This window comes from Hordeum vulgare, chromosome 2H, assembly GCF_904849725.1.
Source record: "Hordeum vulgare subsp. vulgare chromosome 2H, MorexV3_pseudomolecules_assembly, whole genome shotgun sequence".
NCBI classification, from domain to species: Eukaryota; Viridiplantae; Streptophyta; class Magnoliopsida; order Poales; family Poaceae; genus Hordeum; species Hordeum vulgare.
The window spans coordinates 48,389,947-48,413,727 of record NC_058519.1 but is presented as its reverse complement, the minus strand read 5'-3'; the positions used below and the strand labels follow the sequence as shown (position 1 = coordinate 48,413,727).

The 23,781-nt window shown below is 43.8% G+C and overlaps 1 long non-coding RNA gene across 1 annotated transcript; it reads right to left on the bottom strand.

Moving 5' to 3' along the window:
- Nucleotides 1–8,617: 8,617 nt before the first annotated feature.
- Nucleotides 8,618–9,661, bottom strand: LOC123429496. Its single transcript, XR_006622693.1, has 3 exons — nt 9,553–9,661; nt 9,073–9,175; nt 8,618–8,707 (listed from the first exon to the last, which is right to left on the bottom strand). It is a non-coding gene; the product is annotated as an uncharacterized LOC123429496 (long non-coding RNA).
- Between the last annotated feature and the right edge of the window lie 14,120 nt (nt 9,662–23,781).

The window sequence follows — 23,781 nt, the reverse complement described above, 5'->3', positions numbered from 1 at the left end:
CAAGTGCGTGACTCCCGGTAACTTTCCTGAGAAGCTGACCTTTAGAGCGGCTCAGGTAAGTAGTAGTATGATATACTTCTATTTTCAATACATTTATGATGCTAGATTATTATTTTGATTATATATATTATATTCTCGTAAAGTGCGACCAGCAGCCACGGGGAACGCATCTATGCGGATACTATGTTTGCGAGACCATTCGCACGTTTACCTCTGAGTACAAGGATCACATATTTGACGTAAGCAATGAACATCCACACCTCTATTTTTACCCGTCATTCTTTGTTATCATGATTGATATTCATATTCATCTCCTCTTCTTATATAGTACACGGCCATGAGGACGAAGGTCCTACCAGAGCAACGCGCGATTGCTGTTGCAGAGGAGCTTGCGACCTTTCTGAGGACGGAAGCTATAGATGACAAAGGACGATTTAGTGTAGCTAGGGGCCATTACTGATGTTCGTCCATGTAATCGAATAGACGGGCTCTAGACCCGATAATTCAGATCTCCATATAATTGTATATATATGCTCGCTTGTAAGATAAGTTAATCTTATATATATATGCATAATTATTTCTATTTAAATTATATGAAAACTAATTCCCGAACACCAAACGAGGCATCACGTTAATCTCCCGAACACCTAAACCCTAAAACCCTAAAACCCAAAAATAATTTCATTCAAAAAAAACCCCAAAAAAAATCTGAAACTCTTTAGTCCCGGTCCGTGTAACGAACCGGGACTAAAGGTCCTGCCCCTGGGGCTCTACGAGGCGCCCACGTGGAGCACATTTAGTCCCGGCTTGTAACAGGGCCGGGACGCCCCTTTAGTCCCGGTTTGTGAACCGGGACTAAATCCCCTTCCCGGCCGGGGCTAAAGGCCCCGTCCCCACTAGTGTGTTTCTACCAACTGCATTGTGCTTTTTCTTTCTTGTGTTGCTACTAAAAAGACCACATGAACAGACGACATATCACTAGTAGAAAACAAGGCTTTGCTCCACATGAGAAAAGATATTTAATCTAGGTTCTGTTACGAACCGGGACCAATGGATGCATCAGTCCCGGTTCGTGAGCCCAGGGCGTCGGCCGGGCCAGGGTCCCGGTTTGTCTGACCCCTTTGGTCCCGGCTCCAGACAAGAACCGGGACCAATGGTCCTCGCTCGTAGCGCATCACCTTTAGTCCTGGTTCATGTCTAGAACCGGGACAACATGTGAGTCTTATGTCCCTTTTCAATTTCACTATCATTTAGCTCAAAATAATCAGTAAACGCATGAAAAACTAACAAATAAAGTCAGAAAGGTTGAAAACTGATGATGTGGATTTGAATGGTGCATGTTGAGCGCACAAAAAGTCTGGAATTAAAATAAGTTCAAAAAAATGAAATCCCTTTGTAACACATGAGTTCCCATCCGAAAACTTGATACTTCGAAAGAGATTGTCCATTTTGTAAAAAAATGCATCCAGTTTTTGCTGTAACCCTCTTAAATTTTTAGCACATGCTATGTGGGTGAAATGATTATACCATGCCAACTTTCAATCTTTCCAGAGTTCATTTGTAGTGTTTTTCAATTTCAGGGTCGTTTAGCTCAAAATAATCAGTAAATGCATGAAAAAAATAACAAGTGAAGTTAGAAAGGGTTAAAAATTGATGATGTGGCTTTGAATGGTGCTTGTTGAACGCACAAAAAGTCTGGAGTTGAAATAAGTTCAAAAAATGATATCTCTTTGTAACACATGAGTTTTCGTTTGAAACCCTCATACTTCGTAAGAGATTATTCATTTTCTACACGAAGTGCATCCAGTTTTTGCCGTAACCATCTCAACCTTTTATCACATGCTATGTGGGTGAAATGATGATACCATGCCAACTTTCAACCTTTTAGAGTTCATTTGTAGTGCTTTTCAATTTCAGGACCATTTAGCTCAAAATAATCAGTAAATGCATGAAAATACAATAAATGAAGTCATAAAGGGTTGAAAATTGATGATTTGGCTTTGAATGGTGCATGTTGAACGCACAAAAAGTCTGAAGTTGAAATAAGTTCAAAAAAAAATAAAATCCCTTTGTAACACACGAGTTCTCGTCCAAAACAGTGATACTTCGAAAGAGATTGTTCATTTTGTACACAAAGTGCATCCAGTTTTTGTCATAACCCTTTTAAGATTTTAGCACATGCTATGTGGGTCAAATGATGATACCATGCCAACTTTCAACCTTTTCAGAGTTCATTTGTATTGCTTTTCAATTTCAGGGTCATTTAGCTCAAAATAATTAGTAAATGCATGAAAAATAATAATAAATGAAGTCAGAAATGGTTCAAAATTGATGATGTGGATTTGGATGGTGCATGTTCAACGCACAAAAAGTTTGAAGTTGAAATAAGTTCAAAAAACGAAATCCACGTGATAGAGGGGATTTTTTTGAATCGGTAGCAAAAAGAATCAACTGAAACGGATCGGAGTTATAAAACATAAGATATATAAAAAAAACTGAGATCTAATTTGAAAACGGGATTTTTCTGAAAACATTAGATTTCAGTCAAATGACAAGTGGCGTGATGTGAATGGCTGTTGGATGTTTGCTGCGATGTTAAAAAGTGGACGATCGATCCTTAACTATTTTCGGACCTAGATGGCTAGCTAATAGAAAACCGCTGGTCGGTTCGGTCTAACCAGAGAAAAACCGATCTAATAGACATCGATCTAAAAAATAAAGATTGGAGAAAAAAGAAAATAGAACGAACAGAATAGAGGAGAGGCTCTCGTGCTTACACATAACCAACTTGAGGAGGCACGGAAGAAGATGACAGTGGTGCGGCGGCTCCGACGATCAACGGCGTCGGAAAAGTTGTCCAACAAATACGGGACGTCGAGGGCGACTGTTTTTTGCTGAAAATGAAGGTTGGTGGTGACGAAACGAGCAGGGCGTCAAGGTGAACTTCATGAACTACGGCAGTGTTGTGAGCTCGAGGTGGTCATTGTAGATGAAGACACGAGATTAGGCCTTGTTAAAAAGAAGCCAGGGATCGAAAGAAGTCGAACTACAGAAAATGGAGGCCCGGGATGGATCACGAGCGTCGGAATCCGGCGATGAACCGCAACTTCTGCCGCGAGATCCAAACGATGAAAGCTTCGCGTGTAGAGGGTTTTGGCGTGGAGTTTTTAGGGGAATCGGTCGAGAAAAGTCTCGGATATTTATAGGACATCTTACTTAGACGACGGGAAGATTAGAGATAGAATTTCTATGGATTTGAATCGAAGTCGATTCGTGCACGTACGCGTAGATATGCCTATCTCTTTCTGTTACGTTTTCGTACAGGGGAAGAAGGTTGAGGCGGGGCCCAGCCGTCAGGAAAAAATACGAGAGAGAGAGATTCGGGAGAGATGTCGGCGCCCTTGTTCCCTGGATCGATGGGAGATCCTCCCGTGCGTGCATGAGCGCAAGGGTTAGCTCTGGGAGCTGCGTGCCCTGGTTTGGGCAGCAATGTTTTTTTTAAATCATTTTTTTACAGAAAAATAAACAGGGTAAAAACTTATATTAAATACAAGAATAAATTAGGGTATTATATACCAAAATGATTGAAAAAAGAATTCCTACCACGTGACATTTTTTTAGAAGCAAAACCAGAAGTTTATAAAAACTTATTTATTTAAATGGAGTACTAAATAAAACCAAGATCGACTTTCAAATAAATTGACACTATTTTTCTCCTGACATTTGAGGTGTCATGTTACCTTCTCTCATATTTGTTGATCAAGGTATTTTGTTAGGGATTTGTGAATGAAAATCACGTGCTAATAAAAATGAAATCAAAATCCAAATAAAAATTCAATTGCCACATTCATTTCAATCAAAATGCATAGATGCTTAGCTATAATTGTAAAACATTTTAAATTGAAAATTTAGAATGTTTACCGGAAGTGCCGATTCCGAGGGTCCATCGGGAGGGGCCCACTCACCCCGGGGGGCCACATGGGCACAAGAGGTGGCGCACCAGCCCTGGTGGGCTAGCAAGCTGACCCCAATAGGGCCCATGCGCCCAAGGGTTAGGTGGAGGAGGTGCCTTGGTGGAGGAGGAGTCGTTCCTAGGGTGTCCACCTCCCTTGTTGGAGGTGGACTCCTCCCCACTTCGGCCGACCCACCCTCCTTGGAGGAGGGGCCAAGGCTAAGCCCTACCTACCCCTTCCTCCTGTAAATAGAGAGGGAGGGGGGCAGCCAACACACAATTGCCTCGCGGCGCCATACCTCTCTTTGTCATAGTAATTCTCCACCGTCGTGATCGCGGCAGCGCTTGGCGAAGCCCTACTGAGATTTCACCACCACCGCCGCCACCACACAGTCGTGCCGTCGGAGAACTCAACTACTACTTCATCCTCGCTTGCTGGATCGAAGAGCTGAACGTGTGTTGAACGCGGAGGTGTCGTCCGTTCGGCACTTGATCGGGACATTCGTGATTGGATAGCGGGACGGATCGCGATTGGACCGCGAAGGCGTTCGACTACATCAACCGCGTTTCTCAATGCTTCCGCTTAGCGATCTACGAGTGTATGTAGATGCACTCTCCCCCTCTTAGATGTTGATCTCCATAGACTGATCTTGGTGGGCATAAGATTTTTTTTCCCATGCGACGTTCCGTAACAATGCATTTGTTTAAAAGAAAACGAAAACTAAAATATCCTACGAAGGTCTAAAACCAAAAATAGGAAAAAGGGCTTTAGTCCGGTCGGAGCCACCAACCGGGACTAAAGGTTTAGCTTTAGTCCCGGTCCGACCCACCAACCGGAACTACAGTACTGGGTTTCGCGCCCTTTGGGTTGTTGAAACTTAGCTTTAGACCCGGTTGGTGTCTCGGACCGGGACTAAAGGTGGTCTTTAGTCCCGGTCGGAGCCATAAACTTGGACTAAAGAGTGGGGTATTTAACCGCGCATTCGCCCCTCCCTCCCCAATCTTTCTCTCCACTCCCTCCCATGACGCTGCGCCCGAACCCCCACACCACGCTGCTGTCACGCTGCCGGAGATCGTCATCGCCTCCGAGCCATCCCCGAGCCTGCTGACCGTCGCCATACCTCCTCGCCCTCCTCCCCGAGCATCGCCGACCCCACTCCTCGTCCTTCGTCAGCTCCTTCTCCCACCCCTCTCCCCTGTTGGCCATCACGGGTCGAAGCTTTCCTGCGCCTCGTTCCCCTCTCCTCCTATCCCCCACCCCCTCTCACCGTGATCACCACCGCCTGCGCCGACGCCGACCGCGCACACCGCGCTCCGACGCTATAATGGATTTGCTCCGGCGGGGGGTATTAGAAAAAAACATTGTAGAATACTTAATTGTATTTTTAGGCTGAATTTGAAGGTTTGGATGAAAATTTGTGTTGTCTATTATTTAGTTTCTATAGAAAAATATTATTGCAAAAATAGCCACATAAGTTATCATCTATTATTTAGTTTTTATGTTCATGGTCTATTATATATGTAGCTAATAGCTAATGGTTATCACGAGTCATTGTTTTATCCTTTTGATATTCTTACTTGTCGATTGGGCAACTAGGCATCGGTTTGGCAATCTCCTCGTGAGATGTTCAACCAGCACATGGCCCATTCAAGGATTTAAAATTCTCTATTCTTATCACCTCCGTCCTATTCTCTATTCAAATTTTTGAGTTAAAAACCTGAAAAAAATTCTACAAGTAATCAAGGATGTTTATATCTAAAGGCGACGATGCCCGTCCCGCATCCTCGTCGTCGCCTCGGCGGTGACAACTAGTTTGAGAGGTGCCCTGTTCGGGACTGGGCTCCGCGGGCTGGCACACTGGAAGGTGTGACATTCCGAGCGTGCAACTTGGTGAGGAATCGGGGTCTCATCGTGGATCTGGAGCTTCTTTGGTGGTGGCCACGTGGGCCACTATCGATATGGAGGGAGCGGGCACCTGATGAGGTGGTACGTCGCCATGTCAGGAAGGAGGACGAGCATGTCCATTGCTACATGGTTGCGTTGGACGTCAGGTTCTTCGATACCTTTTAAAATCTTCACGGATCTCACCCGAACTGTGATCCTGTGATGGTTCCTTCTCTTCGGGTGTCCATCGCCCGCGCCTCAGGAACCGCGAGTCAACTAGATTATTCGATAATATTTGAACTGTATTAGTGATATTATATGATAATATTTGAGATGTATTAGTGATAATATTCGATAATATTCAATGATGCATTAATTGGATTATTCGAGATGTATTGGTGATATTATATGATAATATTATACGAAGAGTCCCCGACGGTCACCGTTGATATTATATGTATTAGTGATATTATATGATGATCCCGCTAAAAAAATTAATCCTCCTCCCCATTCCCCGCCCCTTAGATCTAACCTCTGTGGCGGTTGACTACTATATATGATTCATTTTTTTCATTAAATGCTAAATAAAAAGTCCATTTTACTCCTCTGAACAACCACGATAAAAAGAGACGAAGTTGAATTAGAGGATTCGCAACATCGTATTTCCCTCTAATTCAACTTGGTGTCTTGCATCCATCTAAATTGTACTGATGTTGGATGTTGTTCTTCCATAATTTGTACCGATGTTGTATATCAATATGTGTAATGCGTCGGTCGACCCACGCGTTCACAGATAGACCCCCATCTCAAAAAAACCAAAACCTCGGGGTTGAGCAGTGCTGACGGGTGGCTGCCTTTTAGTCCCGGTCGGTGTTACGAACCGGGGCTAAATGTTCTCCTGCCTGGGCGCCCCAAAACGGCCACGTGGAGCTCCTTTAGTCCCGGTTCGTAACACAGGTGGGACTAAAAGTTGGGGCCTTTTGTCCCGATTGCTTTGTCGCGGTTACAGAACCAGTACTAAAGGTCCTTGGGAACCGAAACGGATGCCCTATTTTCTACTAGTGTAGGGTGGATCCGACGGCCGGTTGGGGCATTTCGGAGAGCTTTCCGCCCCTCTAGATGTCGCAGCTCGTCCGAGCACGGATAAGCACGGTCACCGGTAGCGTGGATGGCAGAGGAGTAGGCGGCATGGATGGCGTCCGACGAGTGATCCAACCAGCCAACAACTGATCCGTCATGCTCGGACATTCATTTCATTTAGGCATGTCTGGACTGTTGAACTATGATCTGTTTTACTTTGTCACATTTGTTTCAAACTGTTGAATTGGGATGATTTGTATCGTATGATTGACATGCATAGATTGCATGGATTTGAAGATCCACATTCGTGGTGTGGATGTGCGGCAGCCTAAATGAAGGGTCGTCCGACGTCCGGACGCTATCGTGGGCGTATAGGGAGACGGATTTGCCAAATCGCTCTGTAGATGCTCTTACTTTGTTGGCAATTCGTGCGGAGAATATCTCGCACTAAGGGAGACATCACAAAGGAATGTGGGAAAGATGTAGCTGAACCACACGGTTGCTAGCCGTTTGATTTTGCATTGAGATTCTCTTTGCTACCCAAACAACTCCTTTCCTATCAACCTTATTTCATGTGTCTTGCTTCTTTCGATACAATTTCTCATCGTTTGAAAAGTAGTATCTATCTCCTTTTCAAAACGGAGGATAGAACCTGACCTCATATGCACACAATATCTATCTACAAGGAATCATTCATAAACAAAGATATGGAGAGTTTACGAATTGCTGCACCGTTGGTGTTGTTGTATTTTTATAAATTAAATTAGCTTATTTATTTTTAAAATATAGGTGTATTAGATTTAAAAAAAATCAAAGCTCTTCAAGTTGGACCAAATTTGTAGAGAACTATATTAATATTCATAATATCATGTTGCGATCATTAAATTCATCATGAAATAAATTTTCATATTTTATTTATTTTGTATTGTGGATGCTGAGGCCAATATTTTTTACTCGGAACTTAGTCAAAGTTAAATAAATTTGACTTTTGAAGAAAAAAATACACCTTATATCTTGAAAGTGAGGGAGAATTTGATTTGGCTAGTGTGAGAGGTGATGACGTATGTTGTTTGATTTATTAATAATGTGGTGTTTTGATGGGTCTTTCGTGATGTGATTCTGTGTTATGTGCTAATCAATCGATATTTCTAGGTGGCGAGGGGTGCACGGGATTGATGTATTATTATAAATCGGTTCCTATTGATTAATTTTAAAAATCGTTGACCAAGTCGAAATCATGAACCGGATTCCAAATCGAATGCCTCAATCGAATCAAAAACTTCAAAATTAAGGAGCATAGTGAATTAAAATAATTGAATAAAAAAGCTTGTTGAGAAATTGTTGATCCGGTTAAAATTGGATGACCAAATTTCAATTGAAGACCTCAATTGATTGTGAGGCCTCCAATCCTAGGGAGATTAGTTATATAGTAGATGTACCACATGATTTAAGGAACAATACGACAATTATCTAAAATATCTTAATGAGGCCAAAGGATAAAAGCTTTTATTAACTTCTGATCTGGTAACTAATGAGGCCAAAGGATAAAATCTTTTACTTCTATGGCATATCACCACAACTCTCAAAACTCTATGGCAACTAATGAGGCCAAAGGATAAAAGCTTTTATTAACTTCTAAGTAGGGTTGTTCATGTGGAAGACACTTGTAGAAGGAAGTACTCCAGGGATCGTACTCCAGGGATCATATTGTCTTTGAAAGGAAGTTCTCACAGGCCACAGCATCTCTACACGTCAGTATCCTCAAATCTCTCGGCATTTTATCTTGTTTCCTGCAATATAGTCAGCATGCTTAAAATCTTGCTCGCCATCGACCAATGCAAACGAAATTTTGGAAACTGGAGGTAGGACCAAACCATATAGGTTGGTTTGTCAATTAACTTCTGATCTGGTAATTAATATTTCTTTTTGGCATTGAGAAACAATTACTCCCTCTGATCCAAAATAAAATGCTGTGGTTTTAGTTTAAATTTGAACCAAAACCACGACACTTTTTCTTGGATCGGAAGGAGTAGTAACTTTACTCTCTTTTTTGCCGGGAAATTTGTAACTTTACTAAGACCCCGTAGAAATATGTAACTTTACTGAGACAGAGGAAGTAGCTGATGGGCCAACAAGCATGGTAGAGCACACATACCTCACCACCAGTTGGATTGCCCATCTTGATAATAATCCTGTTCAGTTGGCCAATAAGGCTCACCCGGAGGAGAAGGTTCCAGCAATGTCTCGCTGTGATTAGTCTGTTCAAATTTAGGCTGTTATTATTTATGTTACATGGAAGGCAGCTGTAAGCAGTTATAATCAATCAACAAACCGAACTGTTAGAAGTGATTTGAAGAATATAAGCTGGCTTAGGTATTATAATTGCTTTATACAACACAAACCATCATGTGAGCTTCTTATGTAATCTGTAAGTTGATTGGTGCAAGCCAAGTTTAGGGTAAGATCACATGTAGTCCTTTTCCCTTGTGGGGTCACGGAAATGCTACCATATCATTGCTACAGAGGATTTAAAATTATAACTGTTCCGTCGTTTTCATGTATGGAGCTAAAATTCAAGTTATTTGTAGCAGAACGTAAGCATTTGTAGCAGTGAAAAGGATCCAAGTTATCGTACCGTGACATTCTGATTGGGTGGTAAAGGATCCAAGTCATTGCAAAACGAAGTAAAGAGGGCGTCATTCTGCGTTGACATCTCATCAGCAGGAGCGTCCGGTTCAGGAAGAAGCTGGAAACATGAGGTAATGATGTAAGGTAATGATGTGTAAGTCATTTCAGTTTCAATAATAAATCACTGCAACCCTAACGATACTATGATCATAGTAAAGCTCAAATAGAAAAAATTGCTATATTGATAAATTTGTCAAGCCAAATGAATAGTAGGATTATGAGGTTCGATCAACAAATTAAGATTTATTTATTTTTTTGAAAAGGAGGAATGCCCGTAGCCTCCGCATCATAATGATGCATGCAACCATATTATTGAAAAGATAGGAGTAGGAATTCCTCGATGAGCCTAAGCAGATTAGAGGATTGTTTCCACTACTCGTTGATATTAAAAAAAAACATCTGCATTGCTACAGAGTAGAACGGAAGTGTACATTGGAAGTGTAAGTGTACATTGTACAATTTGAAGAAAAAAAAATCTCATGCATTAGCAATGAAAGGAAAAATTAGAAAGGAAGTTTACCGTGGTTGTACACTGGTTACCATTCATTGTCCGAGTGTTGTCGTGACTCAGCATAGAGTTTTCAGCAGAAGCATTAGCGTATCCAAAACTCTGCAAATAAAGAGCAACCACCTAGGTTACTTCTAGTTGATACTGTCTGAACAGCAAATGTCACATGCATTATCATTGCATATGTGCAAAGAAAGTTTACCGTAGACTCAACACACGGGATATAATTCATGAGAAGAGAGTAGTATGGACCAATCATAGAGCTTTGCCATGGAGTATGACTTAATCCGCCACTCTGCAACATAGTAATCAATAGCAATTGCCAAGGTTACTCTCATATCTACTACACCAACAACAAATATCACCTGCATTACCATTGCAAGGCAAACTAGAAGGGAAATGTACCATGGTCGACCTATCATACTTTCGAAGGTCATTAAAAGGCCAATTAGTTGGTTGAATCAAGTTGCATACTCAATTAAATTCTAAAGCAATACCCCGGCCCATGTGTCCTAAAATATAGTGTGTATTAGATATTTTGGAAGGTAATACTTTAAAACTTTGACCAAGTTCGTAGAAAATTTTACCAACATCTATAATACCAAGCCAATACCATTAGATTCATCATAAAATATATTTTCATATGAAATAGATTTGGTATTGTATATAAAGTAGCATCATACTAAGCGTGAGTGTAGAATAGCTTATCCTACACCCCTACTAACGCTATATTCAAAATATATGAACACAATATACAATTTTTTTAAATGTAGTAAAAACAGAATTACTATATATATTTTGTATGAGAGTGGTTTTAGTGCACCCGCACGCATTGCATCACTGGTGCACTCACGATAAAAAACATAGAAAACTATTTCAAAAAAAATCTAAAATGTGGTGGACGTGATTATAAGCAAGTGTTTTATGTGCTTGCAGAATTTGGTGATGAAATGACATCCGAGGAGTTTTGTACAAAAAAAAACAAAATTTGGGCCGAAAAACATGTGAACAGTAACGTGGGTGGAGAGCATCATTTGTGTTTCGTTTTGTATGAAGATCATTTGATGTTTTTGGTGGCCAAACTTTGCAAGCTTCTAAAACATTTGCTCATAATCACATCCACCAAGTTTCATAATTTTTACATTTTTTTTCTATTTTTTCGAATTTACTGTTCACTGTGTGGGTGCACCGAACACTAGTGGGGACGGGGCCTATAGCCCCGGCCCGTAAGGGGCTTTAGTCCCGGTTCACCAACCGGGACTAAAGGGGCGGGACTAAAGGCCTAACCTTTAGTCCCGGCCCTGTTCCAAGCCGGGACTAAAGGCCTAACCTTTAGTCCCGGCCCTGTTCCAAGCCGGGACTAAAGGTGCTCCACGTGGGCGCCTCGTAGCGCCCTCAGGGGCAGGCCCTTTAGTCCCGGTTCTTTACACGGACCGGGACTAAAGAGTTTCAGATTTTGTTTATTTTTGGGTTTTAGGGTTTAGGTGTTCGGGAGATTAACGTGATGCCTCGTTTGGTGTTCGGGAATTAGTTTTCATATAATTCTAAATAGAAATAATTATGCATATATATAAGATTAACTTATCTTACAAGCGAGCATATATATACAATTATATGGAGATCTGAATTATCGGGACTAGAGCCCGTCTATTCGATTACATGGACGAACATCAGTAATGACCCCTAGCTACACTAAATCGTCCTTTGTCATCTATAACTTCCGTCCTCAGAAAGGTCGCAAGCTCCTCTACAACAGCAATCGCGCGTTGCTCTGGTAGGACCTTCTCCCTCATGGCCGTGTACTATATAAGAAGAGGAGATGAATATGAATATCAATCATGATAACAAAGAATGACGGGTAAAAATAGAGGTGTGAATGTTCGTTGCTTACGTCGAATCTGTGATCCTTGTGCTCAGAGGTAAACGTGCGAATGGTCTCGCAAACATAGTATCCGCATAGATGCGTCCCCTGTGGCTGCTGGTCGCACTTTACGAGAATAGAATATATATAATCAAAATAATAATCTAGCATCATAAATGTATTGAAAATAGAAGTATATCATACTACTACTTACCTGAGCCGCTCTAAAGGTCAGCTTCTTAGGCTCGATACCGGGAGTCACGCACTTGAACCGCTTCCAAACCCTGCCCGACAAGGATAATGATTTGCTAAGTTTTTCATTAATTGATATATCAGAAAATCATCGAAAGAGACCGATAGAGCGCAAGAATGATTGAAATTACCCTTGGAGCATGTCCTGCAGGCTTTGGAACTGTTCCAAGGGTCTCGATAATGGGTCGAAGGCATCAACTCTTCCCTTATCAATTTGAATGTCCAACAGAATTCAATGGAAGATGCACATGTATATATATATATATATATATATATATATATATATATATGTCAGTAACTTATCAATTACACTTATAAGTGAATGGACACAACAGAGTAAAGACCCTCACCTGAAGTTGTATGGACACAGTATGTGGTCACAGAAATTTTGATCTGTTAGAAACCTTAGAAGGTTTTCCTCCGTCTCCTTGGGTTTATCAGTTAGCGTCGCTATATGTATTTTATCTGGGTCAATAAACCCAATATTTAGAATATTCCTACTTTTAAAATCCAGAATCTTCATTCTGCATAATAGAGTACAAGTTATATATAGACAATGAATTAAAATAACTAAACAAGTTGTATGTAGACAACGAATTGAAAAACTTACAGACAATAGCAACTCATAAGCGATTTGTCGAGGGCGTCGGCATTGTACATCTCGAAGAGTTCATCAAAGTAGATATGGATTTCTTCGAGGCGGCCGTAGTACTCCCGTGGGACACTCACCACGATCATCGTTCTCCCATTCTTTGATTCACTTAAGTACCATGTATGCAAGTAACACATATTTGTTGGGAGATCATCTTTGCTGACCAAAGACGCTCCCATGACAAACTGTGGCTTAGGGGCTACCACAGCCTTGGGTAACCTGTCGTCTTGGGAAGCCAGAATGTCTTCAACCGGGATACCCCATTCATCCGCCCACTTCTTTGCTAATTCCAAATCTTGCTCCTGCATCAGAGGGGGGACATTCTCGGATAACACCCTCAGGGGTGGGATCGACTGTTTGGCCTGTTGTCCAAGCTGAGGAACGTCTGATCTTTTTTTGCTTGTAGTTGAACTTGATTTGCTCCCACTTGCACTTGCACGTGATCTGTTCTTTTTTACTTCCTTCTGCAATGTGCGTGTATAGTCATCAGGATTATGGTGTAAGTCATACTGTGATGGAAGGGTCGTGAAGTATTTTGCAAATGCTATTTGCTTCTCGGTGTATTCCGGCGGGGCTCGGGTTCCTTCTTTTTCATCTGCGCATCATGATGTTCCTTTGCTATCCTGGCGTTTTCCTCGGGGGTACGATCATAAGGTCTGATAGGAAGATTAGCATGAGGTACCTTTGGGAGGGGCGACAGTTTGCGCTTTGAGGGGCTCCGTCGCTTAGAAATCATCGGCGGAGCGTTCTTGCTGGCGCGCTTCCGCTTAGTATCCGGAGCGGGTGGCGGCGGAGACGGACGACCCAAGTCCGACGGCGGTGATCGAGATGGACTCGTGTTGTGCTGGCCGACGTCATGTGGAGGGCTTGGAGGTAATGGAGGTGTAGGTGACATGCGACGACTCGGAGGCGGTGTTGTCCTTGGGGCCGAGCCTGGAAGCTTGATGTAGTTCTTGTCCCATAGGATGACTCCACCCAGTACTTCTCCGAGTGTCCTCTCATCTTTAGGTCCAGCTATGTCGAGCTCCATATCATGAAACCCCGCCATGATTTCATCCACCCCGACTTTAGCAAAGCCAGCTGGAATCTCACAGCCATGCCAGCGTGCATCAGGGCCAGAAGGTAAAGCTTGTCCGACGGCCACCTTCATGGATATGTTCTTGAATTTTTGATGGAGTTCACATGATGTTGACTCCTTGATTCCATCCACGGGGTAGCCGGGACCGCCCTCTATCATTCTTCGTGCATCGTCGGGCGGGGCCTCAGATTCAGCCACGCTGCTTTTCCGCTAATATGGGGCGCCGGTAATATCAAATGCAGGATCTTCCTGGCGCGCTACTCCTCTAAGCTCATCAATATGCTTCTGTTGCTCGTTAATCCTGGCAAGCAACTGGTTGAACTTGTCATTCTCCTCATCCTACTACCGCTTCTTTGCTCTCGCTCGGCTTCTGTAAGTGTCTTGGTCTCTGGCAAACCCAAGCCACCACGGGTAAGAAGGACCGAAGCCTCGCGTTCGTCCTCCATGTTCGTCATTGCCGAGGACCAGTGTGAGCAAATCTTTCTCTCTATCTGCACTGAACTTTCTTTTTCCCTCCTTAATTTCTTTCACTATCTTTTTCCAATTCTCCCTGGGTATCCTAAGACCGTCACTGCAGATGAAGTCCCGTATTTCTTCGTCGTACGAACCACCATGCGCAAGGAACCAATTTCTTGCTCTCAATTCCCACTCATCACGGAGTGGTTCAGGTACGATGCCTTTAGCTAGCAGATCTTGCTCTTTCTTATCCCACTTTGGGATGGCAGTCTCATAGCCCCCTGGCCCCAGCATGTGGTGATATTTCTTCTTGTGGGCATTTATCTTGTTCTTTTCTGATAATGCATGGGCATTTTCTGACTCCTTGTACTCTTGAAATGCCTTCCAGTGATTCGCCTGCTTGGCTAGATACCCCTCGAATACTGGCACTTTCTTTGTCTTCAGATAGTTTTTCCATAGCTTCTTCTTCCAGCTACGGAACAGTTCGGCCATCTTCTTTAGAGTCCACTGCTCGACTTTGGCCCTTAGTTTGTGTGCGGCGTCTTCATTCTCACATTCTGGCAGGTTGAAATTGATGGGGAACGTCGCATGGGAAACAAAAATTTTCCTACGCGCACGAAGACCTATCATGGTGATGTCCATCTACGAGAGGGGATGAGTGATCTACGTACCCTTGTAGACCGTACAACAGAAGCGTTAGAGAACGCGGTTGATGTAGTGGAACGTCCTCACGTCCCTCGATCCGCCCCGCGAACAATCCCGCAATCAGTCCCACGATCTAGTACCGAACGGACGGCACCTCCGCGTTCAGCACACGTACAGCTCGACGATGATCTCGGCCTTCTTGATCCAGCAAGAGAGACGGAGAGGTAGAAGAGTTCTCCGGCAGCGTGACGGCGCTCCGGAGGTTGGTGATGACCTTGTCTCAGCAGGGCTCCGCCCGAGCTCCGCAGAAACGCGATCTAGAGGAAAAACCGTGGAGGTATGTGGTCGGGCTGCCGTGGAAAAGTCGTCTCAAATCAGCCCTAAAACCTCTGTATATATAGGTGGGAGGGAGGGGGCCTTGCCTTGGGGCTCAAGGAGCCCCAAGGGGGTCGGCCGAGTCCAAGGGGGAGGACTCTCCCCCCCAAACCGAGTTGGACTAGGTTTGGTGGGAGGGAGTCCCCCTTCCTTCCCACCTCCTCCTTTTTTTTTCTTTCTCTCTTGATTTTCTTCTCCTTGGCGCATAGGGCACTTGTGGGCTGTCCCACCAGCCCACTAAGGGCTGGTGTGTCTCCCCCAAGGCCTATGGGCTTCCCCGGGGTGGGTTGCCCCCCCCGGTGAACTTCCGGAACCCATTCGTCATTCCCGGTACATTCCCGGTAACTCCGAAAACCTTCCGGTAATCAAATGAGGTCATCCTATATGTCAAACAGCGGGACCTGGATGCCCATATTGGATCCTACATATTCTATGAAGATCTTATCGTTTGAACCTCAGTGCCAAGGATTCGTATAATCCCGTATGTCATTCCCTTTGTCCTTCGGTATGTTACTTGCCTGAGATTCGATCGTCAGTATCCGCATACCTATTTCAATCTCGTTTACCGGCAAGTCTCTTTACTCGTTCCGTAATACAAGATCCCGCAACTTACACTAAGTTAAATTGCTTGCAAGGCTTGTGTGTGATGTTGTATTACCGACTGGGCCCCGAGATACCTCTCCGTCACACGGAGTGACAAATCCCAGTCTTGATCCATACTAACTCAACCAACACCTTCGGAGATACCTGTATAGCATCTTTATAGTCACCCAGTTACGTTGCGACGTTTGATACACACAAAGCATTCCTCCGGTGTTAGTGAGTTATATGATCTCATGGTCATAGGAATAAATACTTGACACGCAGAAAACAGTAGCAACAAAATGACACGATCAACATGCTACGTCTATTAGTTTGGGTCTAGTCCATCACGTGATTTTCCCAATGACGTGATCCAGTTATCAAGTAACAACACCTTGTTCATAATCAGAAGACACTGACTATCATCGATCAACTGGCTAGCCAACTAGAGGCATGCTAGGTATGGTGTTTTGTCTATGTATCCACACATGTAAATGAGTCTTCATTCAATACAATTATAGCATGGATAATAAACTATTATCTTGATACAGGAATTATAATAATAACTATATTTATTATTGCCTCTAGGACATAATTCCAACAGTCTCCCACTTGCACTAGAGTCAATAATCTAGCCCTCACATCACCATGTGAATTACATTGTAATAAATCTAACACCCATACAGTTCTGGTGTCGATCATGTTTTGGTCGTGGAAGAGGTATAGTCAGCGGGTCTGCTACATTCAGATCCGTGTGCACTTTGCATATATTTACATCCTCTTCCTCGACGTAGTCGCGGATGAGGTTGAAGCGTCGTTTGATGTGTCTGGTCTTCTTGTGAAACCGTGGTTCCTTTGCTAAGGCAATGGCACCCGTGTTGTCACAGAACAAGGTTATTGGATCCAGCGCACTTGGCACCACTCCAAGATCCGTCATGACCTGCTTCATCCAGACACCCTCCTTAGCCGCCTCCGAGGCAGCCATGTACTCCGCTTCACATGTAGAATCTGCTACGACGCTTTGCTTGGAACTGCACCAGCTTACTGCACCCCCATTAAGAATAAACACGTATCCGGTTTGCGACTTAGAGTCGTCCGGATCTGTGTCAAAGCTTGCATCGACGTAACCTTTTACGGCGAGCTCTTCGTCACCTCCATACACGAGAAACATCTCCTTAGTCCTTTTCAGGTACTTCAGGATATTCTTGACCGCTGTCCAGTGATCCACTCCTGGATTACTCTGGAACCTACCTGCCATACTTATGGCCAGGCTAATATCCGGTCTAGTGCACAACATCGCATACATGACAGAACCTATGGCTGAAGCATAGGGGACGGAGCGCATATGCTCTCTATCTTCATCAGTTGCTGGGCACTGAGTCTTACTCAATCTCGTACCTTGTAAAACTGGCAAGAACCCTTTCTTGGACTGTTCCATTTTGAACCTCTTCAAAACTTTATCAAGGTATGTGCTTTGTGAAAGTCCTATCAGGCGTTTTGATCTATCCCTATAGATCTTAATGCCTAGAATGTAAGCAGCTTCTCCTCGGTCCTTCATAGAGAAACTTTTATTCAAGTAACCTTTTATGCTCTCCAAAAGCTCTACGTTGTTTCCAATCAGTAATATGTCATCCACATATAATATTAGAAACGCCACACAGCTCCCACTCACTTTCTTGTAAATACAAGATTCTCCAACCACTTGTATAAACCCAAATGCCTTGATCACCTCATCAAAGCGTTTGTTCCAACTCCGAGATGCTTGCACCAGTCCATAAATGGATCGCTGGAGCTTGCACACCTTGTTAGCATTCTTAGGATCGACAAAACCTTCGGGTTGCATCATATACAACTCTTCCTTAAGGAAACCGTTAAGGAACGCTGTTTTGACATCCATCTGCCAGATTTCATAATCGAAAAATGCAGCTATTGCTAACATGATTCTGACGGACTTAAGCATTGCTACGGGTGAGAAAGTCTCATCGTAGTCAATTCCTGGAACTTGTGAAAAACCCTTTGCCACAAGTCGAGCTTTATAAACGGTCACATTACCGTCAGCGTCCGTCTTCTTCTTAAAGATCCATTTGTTCTGAATAGCCTTGCGGCCCTCAGGTAGTATCTCCAAAGTCCACACTTTCTTCTCATACATGGATCCTATCTCGGATTTCATGGCTTCTAGCCATTTGTTGGAATCTGGGCCCACCATTGCTTCTTCATAATTTGCAGGTTCATTGTTGTCTAACAACATGATTGATAAGACGGGATTACCATACCACTCTGGAGCAGCGCGTGATCTCGTCGACCTGCGTGGTTCAACAGAAACTTGAACTGGAGTTTCATGATCATCATCATTAACTTCCTCCTCAACCGGCGTCGCAACGACAGAGGTTTCCCCTTGCCCTGCGCCACCATCCAGAGGGATGAGAGGTTCGACAACCTCGTCAAGTTCTATCTTCCTCCCACTCAATTCTCTCGAGAGAAACTCCTTCTCGAGAAAAGTTCCGTTCTTAGCAACAAACACTTTGCCCTCGGATTTGAGATAGAAGGTGTACCCAACTGTCTCTTTTGGTTAACCTATGAAGACGCATTTTTCCGCTTTGGGTTCCAGCTTTTCAGGCTGAAGCTTTTTGACATAAGCATCACATCCCCAAACTTTAAGAAACGACAACTTTGGCCTTTTGCCATACCACAGTTCGTATGGTGTCGTCTCAACGGATTTTGATGGTGCCCTATTTAAAGTGAATGCAGCTGTTTCTAATGCATAATCCCAAAATGATAACGGCAAATCAGTAAGAGACATCATAGATCACACCATCTCTAACAAAGTACTATTACGACGTTCGGACACACCATTACGCTGTGGTGTTCCAGGCGGTGTTAACTGTGAAACAATTCCACATTGTCTTAAGTGAGCACCAAACTCGAAACTCAGATATTCACCCCCACGATCAGACCGTAGGAACTTGATCTTCTTGTTACGATGATTTTCCACTTCACTCTGAAATGGCTTGAACTTTTCAAATGTTTCAGACTTGTGCTTCATCAAGTAGACATAACCATATCTACTTAAATCGTCAGTGAAGGTGAGAAAATAACGATATCCGCCGCGTGCCTCCACGCTCATTGGACCACACACATCGGTATGTATGATTTCCAATAAGTCACTTGCACGCTCCATTATTCCGGAGAACGGAGTCTTAGTCATCTTGCCCATGAGGCATGGTTCGCACGTGTCAAGTGAATCAAAGTCAAGTGACTCCAAAAGTCCATCAACATGGAGTTTCTTCATGCGCTTTACACCAATATGACCCAAGCGGCAGTGCCACAAAAATATGGCGCTATCATTGTTTACTCTAACTCTTTTGGTCTCAATGTTATGTATATGCGTGTCGCTATCAAGATTCAATATGAACAATCCTCTCACATTCGGTGCATGTCCATAAAAGATGTTACTCATAGAAACAGAACAACCATTATTCTCAGACTTAAAAGAGTAACCGTCTCGCAATAAACAAGATCCAGATATAATGTTCATGCTCAACGCAGGCACTAAATAACAATGATTTAAGTTCATCACTAATCCCGATGGTAGCTGAAGTGACACTGTGCCGACGGCGATTGCATCAACCTTGGAACCATTTCCTACGCGCATCGTCACTTCGTCTTTCGCCAGCCTTCGTCTATTCCGCAGTTCCTGCTTCGAGTTGCAAATATGAGCAACAGAACCGGTATCGAATACCCAGGGACTACTACGAGAGCCGGTTAAGTACACATCAATAACATGTATATCAAATATACCTGATTTTTCTTAGCCCGCCTTCTTATCTGCCAGATACTTGGGGCAATTATGCTTCCAGTGACCCATACCCTTGCAATAGAAACACTCCGTTTCAGGCTTAGGTCCAGCTTTGGGTTTCTTCGGCGGATTGGCAACAGGCTTGCCACTCTTCTTCGAATTGCCCTTCTTGCCTTTGCTGTTTCTCTTGAAACTAGTGGTCTTATTCACCATCAACACTTGATGCTCTTTACGGAGTTCAGACTCTGCGACTTTCAACATCGCAAACAACTCGCCGAGAGACTTGTTCATCCCTTGCATGTTGTAGTTCAACACAAAGCCTTTGTAGCTTGGCGGCAGTGATTGAAGGATTCTGTCAGTGATAGCTTCTTGCGGGAGTTCAATACCCAGCTCAGCTAGACGGTTTGAGTACCCAGACATTTTGAGCACATGTTCACTGACAGACGAGTTTTCCTCCATCTTGCAAGCATAGAATTTATCGGAGGTCTCATACCTCTCGATCCGGGCGTTCTTCTGAAAGATAAACTCCAACTCCTGGAACATCTCAAATGCTCCATGACGCTCAAAGCGACGTTGAAGTCCCGGTTCTAAGCCATACAAGACTTTACATTGAACTATCGAGTAGTCCTCCTTACGTGCTAACCAAGCGTTCTTAACATCCTGATCAGCCGTAGCGGGTGGTTCATCTCCTAGCGCAGCATTAAGGACATAATCCTTCTTCCCAGCTTGTAAGATTAGCTTAAGATTACGAGCCCAGTCTACAAAGTTGCTTCCATCATCTTTCAACTTAGCTTTCTCTAGGAACGTATTAAAATTCAGGATGTCACTTGCGTGAGCCATGATCTACAACACAAATATATTCAAAGTGGACTTAGACTATGTTCAAGATAATTAGAGTTCAAATTAATCAAATTATATGCTAAACTCCCACTCAAAAAGTACATCTCTCTAGTCATTTGAGTGGTTCATGATCCACTTACACTATCCCAAGTCCGATCATCACGTGAGTTGAGTATAGTTTCAGTGGTAAGCATCCCTATGCTAATCATATCAACTGTATGATTCATGATCGACCTTTCGGTCTCATGTGTTCCGAGGCCATGTCTGCACATGCTAGGCTCGTCAAGCTTAACCCGAGTGTTCCGCGTGCACAACTGTTTTGCACCCGTTCTATGTGAACGTTGAGTCTATCACACCCGATCATCACGTGGTGTCTCGAAACGACGAACTGTAGCAACGGTGCACAGTCGGGGAGAACACAATTTCGTCTTGATATTTTAGTGAGAGATCACCTCATAATGCTACCGTCGTTCTAAGCAAAATAAGGTGCAAAAAAGAATTAACATCCCATGCAATTCATAAGTGACATGATATGGCCATCATCACGTGCTTCTTGATCTCCATCACCAAAGCACCGGCACGATCTTCTTGTCACCGGCGCCACATCATGATCATCCATCAACGTGTTGCCATCGGGGTTGTCGTGCTACTTATGCTATTACTACTAAAGCTACATCCTAGCAAAATAGTAAACGCATCTGCAAGCACAAACGTTAGTATAAAGACAACCCTATGGCTCCTGCCGGTTGCCGTACCATCGACGTGCAAGTCGATATTTCTATTACAACATGATCATCTCATACATCCAATATATCACATCACATCGTTGGCCATATCCTATCACAATCATACCCTGCAAAAACAAGTTAGACGTCCTCTAATTTTGTTGTTGCATGTTTTACGTGGTGACCAAGGGTATCTAGTAGGATCGCATCTTACTTACGCAAACTCCACAACGGAGATATATGAGTTGCTATTTAACCTCATCCAAGGACCTCCTCGGTCAAATCCGATTCAACTAAAGTTGGAGAAGCCGACACTTGCCAGTCATCTTTGAGCAAAGGGGGTTACTCGTAACGATGAAACCAGTCTCTCGTAAGCGTACGAGTAATGTCGGTCCAAGCCGCTTCAATCCAACAATACCGCGGAATCAAGAAAAGACTAAGGAGGGCAGCAAAACGCACATCACCGCCCACAAAATTTTTTGTGTTCTACTCGAGAAGACATCTACGCATGAACCTAGCTCATGATGCCACTGATGGGGAACGTCGCATGGGAAACAAAAATTTTCCTACGCGCACGAAGACCTATCATGGTGATGTCCATCTACGAGAGGGGATGAGTGACCTACGTACCCTTGTAGACTGTACAGCAGAAGCGTTAGAGAACGCGGTTGATGTAGTAGAACGTCCTCATGTCCCTCGATCCGCCCCGCGAACAATCCCGCGATCAGTCCCACGATCTAGTACCGAACGGACGGCACCTCCGCGTTCAGCACACGTACAGCTCGACGATGATCTCGGCCTTCTTGATCCAGCAAGAGAGACGGAGAGGTAGAAGAGTTCTCCGGCAGCGCGACGGCGCTCCGGAGGTTGGTGATCACCTTGTCTCAGCAGGGCTCCGCCCGAGCTCCGTAGAAACGCGATCTAGAGGAAAAACCGTGGAGGTATGTGGTCGGGCTGCCGTGGAAAAGTCGTCTCAAATCAGCCCTAAAACCTCCGTATATATAGGTGGGAGGGAGGGGGCCTTGCCTTGGGGCTTAAGGAGCCCCAAGGGGGTCGGCCGAGTCCAAGGGGGGAGGACTCTCCCCCCCCCAAACCGAGTTGGACTAGGTTTGGTGGGAGGGAGTCCCCCTTCCTTCCCACCTCCTCCTTTTTTTTTCTTTCTCTCTTGATTTTCTTCTCCTTGGCGCATAGGGCACTTGTGGGCTCTCCCACCAGCCCACTAAGGGCTGGTGTGTCTCCCCCAAGGCCTATGGGATTCCCCGGGGTGGGTTGCCCCCCCGGTGAACTTCCGGAACCCATTCGTCATTCCCGGTACATTCCCAATAACTCCGAAAACCTTCCGGTAATCAAATGAGGTCATCCTATATATCAATCTTCGTTTCCGGACCATTCCAGAAACCGTCGTGACGTCCGTGATCTCATCCGGGACTCCGAACAACATTCCGTAACCAACCATATAACTCAAATACGCATAAAACAACGTCGAACCTTAAGTGTGCAGACCCTGCGGGTTCGAGAACTATGTAGACATGACCCGAGAGACTCCTCGGTCAATATCCAACAGCGGGACCTGGATGCCCATATTGGATCCTACATATTCTACGAAGATCTTATCGTTTGAACCTCAGTGCCAAGGATTCGTATAATCCCGTATGTCATTCCCTTTGTCCTTCGGTATGTTACTTGCCCGAGATTCGATCGTCAGTATCCGCATACCTATTTCAATCTCGTTTACCGGCAAGTCTCTTTACTCGTTCCGTAATACAAGATCCCGCAACTTACACTAAGTTACATTGCTTGCAAGGCTTGTGTGTGATGTTGTATTACCGAGTGGGCCCCGAGATACCTCTCCGTCACACGGAGTGACAAAACCCAGTCTTGATCCATACTAACTCAACCAACACCTTCGGAGATACCTGTAGAGCATCTTTATAGTCACCCAGTTACGTTGCGACGTTTGATACACACAAAGCATTCCTCCGGTGTCAGTGAGTTATATGATCTGATGGTCATAGGAATAAATACTTGACACGCAGAAAACAGTAGCAACAAAATGACACGATCAACATGCTACGTCTATTAGTTTGGGTCTAGTCCATCACGTGATTCTCCCAATGACGTGATCCAGTTATCAAGTAACAACACCTTGTTCATAATCAGAAGACACTGACTATCATCGATCAACTGGCTGGCCAACTAGAGGCATGCTAGGGATGGTGTTTTGTCTATGTATCCACACATGTAAATGAGTCTTCATTCAATACAATTATAGCATGGATAATAAACTATTATCTTGATACAGGAATTATAATAATAACTATATTTATTATTGCCTCTAGGACATAATTCCAACAGAAATGTGACATGAGATCATTCCAAAGATTATCTTTGTACCTTTCGGCGACA